Consider the following 11,246-nt stretch of genomic DNA (forward strand, 5'->3'; position numbering starts at 1 on the left):
CCTGGATTATGGTATGTGTCTTTCGGTCTGTTCCCAGTATACTCACATATTTAAACCAAAATTCCTTGAATAAAAAGGGATTGTTTCTCCCCCTGGTATTCTGATTAAAAGATTTTGTATTGTGCTGCAGGCTATTCAGTAAGGGCTGGAGCTTCTTTCTGTGTAAGCACCATCAAATGTAAATCAACGCGTTGTGTGCTAAGCGTAAAAATGCTTTTCTCACGTTCAGATGAATTATGATTGTTGTTTTGACCCTTGTCTATCATTCACCTCCACTCTGCCACTGACTTCTGTGGTTTGTGAGGTGACATGCTGATTGAGGACCACTGTGACAGACCAATCTCATCTCCTATTTCCATCTAATTTTATACTTTTATCCCCTAATGGTCTTATTTGCCACCAGTCTGCATTCCCAATAAAATTTATTCATTATGTTCTTTGCTCTCCCTTGCTAATGTCTTAGAACAAATTGTACCCTGCTGCTTTATCTTGTGCTGGAGGAAAGTCCAGGCACAAAGCTGGCCCAGGATTTGGTTAAAATGGTTTTGTGCCATCTTTTCTTACAACTCCGTATGAGTTATGTTTTAAGTTCCTTAACTGCAGCCAAGGATTCGAGCCATTATTAATTAGCTATTATTAATAATTTCTAAGTGCCTACAGTGCACTTGTAGCATGAAGAAAACAAAGACACGGCTCTTGCCTAAAAGAGCTATTACTCTTAAAGTTTGGGCGACACCGCAGCCTCCATATCCAAGCTACTTCTACAGTACTTACGTCAGATAGCTGCTGTCAGTTACCTGCTACCTTCTAGCTGCAACAGCACTGAGGTGTGCAAACAGCTGCTTACCTTGCTTCTTGGCCCCAGTGCTGCCCAGGATTTGGCTTAGCAGGGCATTTTTGGCGGCCCCAGAAGGACGTACCCTGTCTTTCTGTCAGAGTTGAAGTAGACAGATGCCAAAGGAGTTGGAAGCCTGTATCAAATTTCACCAGTTTTAAGCTACTTTGTAGTTTATCTCCAATGGACAAACAAACAAACAAACAAAAGGACCGTAATGCAGTGACACAGTGGGAATATCCAACTCTGACTGCATTGCCAACATGTTCCATCTTTCAAGCATCTTTCTCCTCTCTCCTCCTTTCTATTTTAGATGACTGACAACATGCTTACTATTGCTGGTTAGTTTCCATTCACTGCAAAGTTGGAATAACTTACGATAAAAGTACTGTCCCAGTTATAGATGAATGACAACACTTTTACTATAGCTTGCTAGTTTCCACTGACTGCAAAGCTGGAATAACTTGCAACAAAAATAATGTCCTGATTATAGTTAAATGACAGCACTTTTGCTATTGTGAGTTAGCATCTGTCGACTATGAGGTTGGAAGAAAGTTACATTAAAAATATTGTTCCAATAAAGGTAGGGATTTAGTAAGGTGATGATAACCTCTTTACTCCTTTCCAGCACTGCAGATTATGCTTTCTGGCAATAGCTGGAGCCAATTCCATAATTTGGAGTTCAAATTTAGTAAGCGATAAATCATGCATGAGACCCAAAATATACAAAGCAGCAGTTGCAAAGATATTCTTCTTCAGTATTTTAGAAAGAACATCACAAAAATGTTTGCCAAATGAATTAACATCTCTATAAAAAGACATGAAGAAATGAGCTTCTAAGAGATTACAACACTAACACATGCCGCTATTATTACTATGACTGGTTAGCAGCAATTTCAAAACTGAGATACGCTCTTATCTTAACACCAGTGAGAAGGAACTCCTTACAACTGGCCTTAAGTCACACTGTCAGGACTATGCACCAACAACATCCACTGCTGTGTGTTTGTTCTCCACTTCCTCTGTTAGTTTAGCTCCCGAGTTTCATAAATACAATCACGTAAACAGTGATGCATGTTTTCCTGCTTCCTCCAGCCTCAGACAGAACTGTACCACCTTGTTCCCTATTGCCTACTGTTTTTCTGAGCTACTCACACCAGTTATTTGCTAGACTGGTGCGGTGCAGTCAGACATTTGGCTACTAGGTCCACTCACTGCTTTCTGAGCATACCATTCCCTAGAAAGTGCTGCTGAACAGTGTAGATTCAAGAAACAATGGTTTTCATAGGGTCATGGCCTTTTTCAAACACTTGCTGAATGCTGGCGTTTCTAACTGGCTGTAAGAAAGAATTACTCTTCTTCTGGAGAACATCAAAGTAAATAGAGATAGGAAAGGACCAGGAAAGGAACGCTTCCTGACATATTATTTCAAGGGTTTTGTTTAAAAACCAACCTTACAAGGTCTGTAGTACATTTCACTATCATAAAGTTCTTCCTAGTCTGCTCCCTTTCTGTTATGCTTAGGTAAATGCAACCTTCCCTGTGCTTTCACCCTCTTAATAGTCGTCAGCTTTATGTTGGGCTTCTTCAGACATCACCTTTTCCTAAAACACCAGCCACTCCATGTCACTAAATGTGTTCCCGTAGCTCAGCTTCTCCAAGGCCTCCACTATTGTTTTGCAGCTTTATTCAAAGCTCCCTCCCGTGTTCCTGGTCCTGGGTGCAAAAACCCAATGCCTTCATTCAGTGTGCAGCCAGCTGCGCTTTGCTCCTGACTGTGCAAACAGCAAACACATCTCACTTGGCCATTTATACTAAGGTTGCTGCTACTCTAAAAAATTATTTGGATATGCAACGAAAAGCTGGTTGCACCGACTGTGTGAAATGAGGAAAGGCTGATTTATACTAAAGCCCGAAGGGAAGCTCAGACAATCATTTTATTTAATTGTTATGATTGGCTGAACATTTCTAACCCTTTAATTGTGAATAGAGGTTGCCTTGTGCAGTGAAATGATTCTCATAACAATGAGCCATTCATTCTGCTGTGACTACGCCAGTGGGTGGAGGAGAAGTGCCAGCTTCGTAATGTTTGAAATTATTATTGTTAAAACGTTACAGCCAGGATATTGGTATACCTGCAAGGAAATGACAAGCCTTCCCTCTCTTACCTGTTTGTGCTTTAGAACCACCCTGAGCTGGAAGCAGCCATAACCATTAGCATCTAATAGAGACGATGTACTCATAAAATCATCAATACTATGAGCTGATGTGACGTTGAGAGAACATGACCAGACAAAAAAACAAAACAAAAAAAAAGAGAAGTTTCTCCTTTTCTCCTTTTTCGTAAGAGGTGATTGATAGGGTGAGACCAGTGCAGGAATGAGACAAGTTAATTCTTTACAATCATCGCCTCTAACTTTTTCAGAGAGGGAAGGCATTTTACCCTAGTAAACATATTATTGGCTGCATTCGTATGTTAACTAAGAGGTGTTCTTCCCTCCTCTTACACACAGATCCCTGAGAAAAGCTCAAAGCAGCTATTTTTTTTTTCAGGAAGACCAAGCTGGTACATACTGTAGGAAGGTCTCAGACATGAGATTTCTGTTTGAGCATTTGTATGATCCTATCCTATAAAGCTGCTCTTTTCAGGTACATTTTTGGATGGATCTTTAAGCTCATAGAAACAAGGAAATCATCCTCATTGTCTGTACATGAGTTTTCTGAATGAGCCAGATCGTTAGCACACACAAGTGAGACAGAATTGACCCATATAAACACCCACCTTCCAGCGGGACATTTCTTCTTTCCTTTGGCTTCAAACATAGCAGCGCATATTTCCATTTACACAAAGATCTTTTACATCAATTACATCTGATTCTTATGCTATAATTAAGATCCCTTTGCATGGCAAAAGTGGTTTGAAAATGCACTACTTAATTAAATTAAATAAGCACACAAGAGACTGCCCTGGAGTTTCTGTTCCTCCTCTAAGAATTTTGTGAAGTTAGCTGCAATCACAAGATTGCTGAGCTTCATAAACGTTTCTCCCTCACATTCTCTGACGTTCACCTTTTGCATATCTGACTAGTTTCTGTGAGGGCTCACTAGTAGCCATAAGCATGTTTCTGTTCCTATAGCCTACTATATACGTTTACTACTTACTTTATGAGAGGTTTTCCTCAAAAGCTAATAACTTTCTCTGACCTTGTTTTCACCCTCCAAGTTCTGTAGGCATACTCTCGTGAGATTCTAACCTCACTTGTCTAATGATTTCTATCCAGTATTGCGTTCTCTTTACAACAGCTATATGAAGAACCTGTAAGAACCAGAAAAAAGCTGGTGTCTGTGTATTCAAAGGACTTGAATGTAAGTGCAGATCATCCACAACACAATAAAAAAAGATCCACCTTACTTAACTGCCCAGTGCTGCATCTCATCGTCTCTTCTTCTGTCACTAACATTAAAAACAAACCCAAACCTTATTTATTTAACATCGTATTTATTATTACAGCAGTGAGATTGGATAGAAGTCTTAGGTGGGAACAGAAACTATAGAGCAATTGCACAGCAGTGGCCTTTAGTAGGGCAAGACAACAAAAGGAATACTTGGATGGGAACAGTGGTATTCCAGGTGCTACAACAGAATTCATCAAGATTTCTGAATAGTCACCTCAAAGGAAAGAACGTTTGCTGCTATCTCACTTTACCATGGCTTTGTCCAAATGGGAACATCATACAGAATTCTGCTTTGCAGTTTTCTGGCATCTCTAGCACGTTGGAAATAAATGATGAAGAATCCCTGTGCTAACCAAACATTGATCATTTGAGAAACTGGCTGGGAATCCTCGTACCAGAAAGGGGAAGAGTTAGAAGCTGTGATCGCATGTAATACCAGTAATGCATGTTTTGAATGCATGATGACAGAGCTCACACATAAGGTTGGAGGGATAGATCTGATGATACTGTATGCTGTGATCTCCCTCTACGCTGCCTGCTGGGCTGCTTGAGGCAGCAGGGCAGATCTTGGCACTCGTCAGTTTCATGCCTGCCATTACCATGACACTACCATACGTTCCCTTCAGCACTGTACATGTCTTCTTTTACCTCTCAGCAGCAGCAACATCAGTTACTCAACAGGAAATATCTTGAAATAAGCCTTTCATCTGAGGAGTCTGCCAAAATTAAAACACTTTTAGAAAGAGACAACTGATCTCCTGAACAGAAATAAGTCTAAAATTAACCGAAACCAAAATCACATGTCTCCCCTCTACGCCCCCACCCAGGTCTCTGGGCTTGGAGAATTTTAAGCTGTACTCCATTCTGAAATGAAATCAGACCAGCAGTCTGCAAAGGAACATCAGATTCAAAGTTTGGTGGTGCGAGCTGAAACGATACGTTCTATACTTAGATAGAAGCACAAAACTCTAGACTCATCTGTACTCATAAGATGTTTCCTAGAAACAAAATCTTATGATTTCAGTTCAATTAGATTGTGTATTTTAATTAATTCTCTACTCTTTCTCTGGAAGCAATTCATCAAATAGAAGAGGCATCTGCACTGTTCTAATTGACTTAAATTGAAATAATGAATGCACAACCTTTGGGTCGATTGGACACCTGGATTATTTCTCACTGAAAAAATGATACATCTGTCCTCAAGCAAATTTTGGGAGGAGAGGAAGTGGTAATTTCATCAGCAGAACATTAGAAAAAATGTGGACTACAATTACACACATTTATTAGTAGAGCCTCTACTCAATCCATTGTTAGGGCTTCAATTTAAAGCCTGAAATGAAAAAGCAACAGGCTGTTATTTTCGGGCATTTCTGTAATAGAGCAGAAGATAGGATATGTTCCATGTATCTAGCTATAGGCTATTGCTTCAGAAAAAAAAAAGAAGATACAAAAGACCATGTCTTCTGAATAAAAGCCAGCAAGAACTGAATTTGCTACCTTTATTCCTTCGGACTGAAACAATCTCCCTGGAAAAAAAAAAAGTATAAATAAATAAATAAATAAATATTATATATATATATATATATACTATATTTGATATATATATATATATATTTTTTCCCCAGAGAGAATGGCTTTATATGTTCTTAAAAGGATAATACTATTGTTCCATCTAGCAAGCAACAAGCCTTTCAGAAAAAACTACCTTGAACTAATTCTTACAGAATACAGACCATTTACTTTGCCAAATTAATCTCTTCTACATGGAATTTCATGCACAAAACACAAACCTCATGAATGATTCCCATAAGGATTCATTTAACAGGCTTCATTATGTGGAAAGGGTATAAAGCAACCAAAGACCTAAAATGGCTGCTCAGCATTGCACTGTTCTGTGGCTGCTAGCGTGATTTACAACTATGCGTAGTGCTGAATTATAAATGAACAACTGGATCCTGGGATTCTTCTTCTAGCTAGAAAATAAAATTAACCTGATCCTGGGACGGGTTTCTAAAGCATTAAGTCAATGAATTCTTTATAAGCAAATACATTATTTGGGGGAAAGGAGCCTAGCCACCCAGAGCTTGCAGTTTTGCTCTTAGCATAGGTGCAAACACAGACCACACCACTACAGAGAGGCTAGCTGGATACCATGTCAGTAATTGTATGGATAGGCAATTCACAACGTGTTGCATGAGCAAATATTTAAGCAACAATAAAGGTGACTCGTATGCTTTGGCTTGATTTCAGCATACATGTGTAGTATGTTTGCCTACTGATGCAGGTATGGGACAACACTTGCAAGCTGAGACATCATCTTCAGCCCTCCTCAAAATTTGGGTCTTTCTGTCTGCTTAACAACCGTGGTCTTTGTCTGAGATTAAAGAATGTACACAAAACGCTGCAATCTCATCCTGAGAACAAATCATAAATAATTGCTGAGCATTTTGTTTAATAGATGACGCAAGCCCTGTCTCAGGGGCTTGCAGTCTACTCAATAATGGGCTGAATTGATTGAAAATATTACACAAGGCAGAAATTAGAAGGGATCTGGCACGGTTCAGTAGTAAAGGCTGAAGAGAAGACATTTGTACAAAGACAAATGGCAGACACAGTGTTGAAGTTCAATGTTAAGAGGACACAAACATGAAAAAGCCATCTCAGTTTTGCTTTCATACAGCACACAGCCCCAAGACCTACTGGAGGGAGAATCACCTCTGTGCACATAACTGGAAGCACCTGGATTTTAGATTCAAAGTGAGGCCCTACTTCCCTTAGGAATCCTGTTGTGCTTTGTGGTTGTAGGGAAGCACAGAGATGTACCGTGTTAAAGCAAATTCACAGTCACGTGAGATGGAAGGCCCAGGCCTCAGAAGGATGCATGGATCACCCCCTTGCACTGGGAGATCTCCAGCACATGGCCCTGCTCATCTCTGCAGCCAGTCCCAGGGGTCAGGGTGGGTGGGGGTGTTTGTGCTGGCCCTGTTCCTCCTGCTTTACAGCTCCATGCCCACAGACTGCAGCAACCAGAATAGCTCTCGGCCTTCAACCAAGGTCCTGCACCGACAGGGACAGTTCTTGAGCTCCTTCCTTGTAGTGCTGGCATGGGTTAGGTTGAGGTTAGGTTGATTTAGCCTTTCTTTCTTTCTTTCTTGTAAATAAGGCACCAGTATGTGCCAGCAACATTACTCTCATTTTATCTGATCTCATAGGGATTATTTTTAGTAAGAATGAGTTTGCCCTGAAAGAAAGCTATTCTCTAAAAAAAGCTTTGTATACTTAAGACATATGGGACAGAAGAAAGCCTGCATCTTGCATTACATTTTTTTTCCAGTCACCAGAAAAACCCTGAAATTGCCCTTTTTAGCAAACACAAAAGATAAATGGATTCGTTCTAAACTGAAAATAATATATATGCCTTGCGCCATTCTTGACAACCTTTTCTCATTAGCTCACAGAACAGAAGCACAGCTCTTACCTTTTTTATAATAAAGTGACACAGGTACAGTTCCACTGAAGTAACAGCTGCATAGCTGCAGTTGAATGAGAGCTATTTCTACCACTCCTGTTATAAAAACTAATTGAAATAGTTTACAGCAGCAGCAACATCAGCCATTCTCTTTCCTGACAAGCTTGCAGGCACTACAGATGCTGCTTAGGGTCATCATACCCTGTATTTTTGTACATGGACTCAGTGAATGGAATGCATGATATGCTTACTAAGCTACTTTGGATAAACATGGAAAAAATCTAGTGGTATAGTTGTCACAGACCAGAATGGTTGCATGTGCTGTGCAATTTGAAGGGAGATTCCTATCCACTGTGTCATTTACCTTTTAGATGTTGCTGTTGCCTGATATTTCATAACCCTTAATACTTTAGATGCTCCACTGAGATTGTTATACATATATGCATAAAAAAATGAGAGCTGTGCATTCTTGCACGACGTCATGTTATAGCCCACAAACTGCTCTATTGCTCCTTACCATGTTTGGGAACAAAGGGCAAGGGATGTTGATGACGTACTCCTCGAGTCAGAATTGTTTCCCTTTCACACTTGGAAAACAGAGCTCCTCTCCCTCACATACATTTTATGTACACATGCATAGCCTTGGGATGTGACAACAGCTGGAAAAAAACATTCTTCTGTTTTGGACATAAATCAAAGACAGCCACAGTCCTGTGCTAAATGATAAATCAATCGGTGAGGTGAATTCAGCAAAAACTGCCACGAGTTAATTTTTAACTTAATCTTTTAAGCCACGATCTTTCAAGTCTTCAGGATCTCTGAGTAGGCTGGGCTCTGTCATGCATGAATTGATTGCTGGCATAAGTGATACAACAGTAAATGGAGTCCCGAGTCGTGAAAGCCTTTGGGAAAATAATAGTGTGCATCTGCGCAATGTATATCACAGGGAGACCTTGCTGATGGCTGCATTCCCTGGCAAAGCTAGAATGTACACACTACACTTCAGTTCCTGCTAATTCATTAACCAGCAGGGACAGAACGATGGCATTAAGCATGAAACTGGCATCCAAGATACTACAGGGTCTGCTGCTCCCTCCTGCTTCCCATGTGGGATTCTGAATGCCTCCTCCCACCTCCCAAGCGTTGCTGCTGTGTGCATTGTGGCAACCTCACCCTCCCAGCAGGCTGAGAGAGGGCAAATGCATTTGAGGTGAACTGTGGTCTTTGGCTGGAATTTACAAAGTAAGTGTACATTGCGACATTATAGATCACAAACATTAGACTTTCTGTAGCTGAGGTTTTTAGTTTTCCTCATAAGTCACTACTTTCAGCTCCTTAGAACATTGGCAGGTATTAATCGTAATATTATTGTAGTTCAGGATATTGACCTCATTTCAATATTTTTGGAAAATTCCAGCCAAAGTAACCAACTCAGGAGAAAGAGATACCACTCGCCTTTAAAATTTAACATACACATACATAGGAAATCCTAGCATATCCTTAATCTAGAGTATGAAGGGATCACTAATGATGGCATCAAGGAGGTTACCTTTTGCTGTCCATACAATGAACCTCTCAATTCAGCCAAACCCCTGAAAATCATTTTGCATTTGTTCAGGGATGAATGGACAAACTCAGATTAAACTTGTGTTATGTGACAGAGAGCTGGGTAGGAATTGACATTGACCTTGCAACCATTGCTCATCTGCTTTGATCACTTGCATTTTAATATGGTCTTTATTTCTGCCACTTCATGCAGAGGTTCCTCCAAGTCATCTAGTGCATAGGAATTACTTCAACCTTTTATTCTTAGTGTCAGTAAGCATTCATGTGGTGGCAGTCCCGTAGTCGGGGGGTGTTGGGTAAGCACAGAAGAGAGCCAATCTTTTTACTTACAATGCTGCAATCTAAAGAATCTAGACTGTAATTCAATAGCTGGAACTTTTCTCTGCAGTGCTGGAATTGAATTCAGTCCCAATCTCCAGCCTATCTCACTTGTCTTCCTTCTTTGTTTTCTTTCCCTTCAATCTTTAAGCTTTCATTTCTTTTCTTTCATTTAGTTTCACACTTTTCAGCTAAAAAAAAGTGAGCACTCTATATTTCTCACCCTTCTCCATGCCTGTTTTCCTTTCCACTTCTACTTCTATGCTTTTTTTTCCCCACAATTAGCTCTTTCTTTTTTTCCTTTACCAATTTCATTTTTATTTTCCTCTTCTGTCATGAGGAATGAATGTTAGATTTCACATCATCTTTGAAATTATTTGAAGCCCTATGACGTATTCAGACCACCTCTATAGTCACAAGAGCTCAAACTTGATTTTTTTTTTAAAAACAAATTTTGATAAAAACCGTTTGTGGGCAGCCTTCCAACCATGACATCAGTCTTACGACATTTACCCGAGTTTGCTGACATCCTCAAAGAATGATCTCAAGAGCTGAACTCTCCTGCCTGAGAGGGCCAGCAATGGTACAACACAGTCAGTAATTAGTGAGTCAACAGCTGATAATCTGGGGGTTGGAATGGCAGAGGGGGAGAGGATGAAGGCCACCAAGAAGCAAGATCTGGAAACGGATGAAAGAAGGATGCGAATGAGAGAATGATGGAAAAGTGAGGAAAAACAGAGAAGGAAGAAGAGGAACCCAGAGGCAGGAGTAGCAGTAGCCTAGAGAAGAGATTTTCTTTGTGTGATGGAAAAGAAGACAAAAAAGTACTGATTAAATATTAGTTACGATGTAACTGTAATCTATGAACAATCTATGCTCCTGGTGATATCAGTATGAAATCCAGTGATAATGCAGAGATTACCACGAAACATGATAGCCTGCTTTCTTTTCCTGTCAGCTCTGCTCTATCATCTTCCCGATCCGTTCCTATTTTCTCTGCCTAGACCTGCCCAGCTCCTTCTGAAACAAATAGGAGCTTTGCCATCGACTGCAGGAGGAGCACAGTTGGGCCACACTGGTGGATTACCACAAATTGAGGCCAGCCTGGGCAATGCGCTTGCTGAAGGGCCGGTTCCACTGCAGGAAGCAGGGGACATTTTACTGACAGCTTTAATGCGCTGTGGAGAAATAAAACTGCTGGGTTCTACCCTGTTATGGAGCAACATGACAAAAATTGCAGAATCCACAATATTACCCTACCCGCAGTTTTCCATTGACCCTAATTATAGCTTTGTTGCTAAACCTATGTAATTTGATTTTCAGCTGCGCAACAAAAAGACAGGAGCTCAGCAGTTCCTGAAGCAATTGCACGCAGTTTGCTGGACAAATGCATCCTGCTTGTAGCAAATAAGTTACGAGCTTATGAGGAATAAGCTGAATAATGAACTGCAAAAATACACGTCTAAACATTGGGTCTCCAGCTGGACTGCAGGGCAAGAAGGAACATCAGTTAGTCAGAGCCGCCCTGCCCAGAGCTCAGCATCAGGCCCAGATGTTTAATGCTGATGACTGCTTGTTACACTAGCAGCAGGTGGTAGATTC

This window comes from Lagopus muta, chromosome 2 (genome assembly GCF_023343835.1).
Source record: "Lagopus muta isolate bLagMut1 chromosome 2, bLagMut1 primary, whole genome shotgun sequence".
Taxonomy (NCBI): domain Eukaryota; kingdom Metazoa; phylum Chordata; class Aves; order Galliformes; family Phasianidae; genus Lagopus; species Lagopus muta.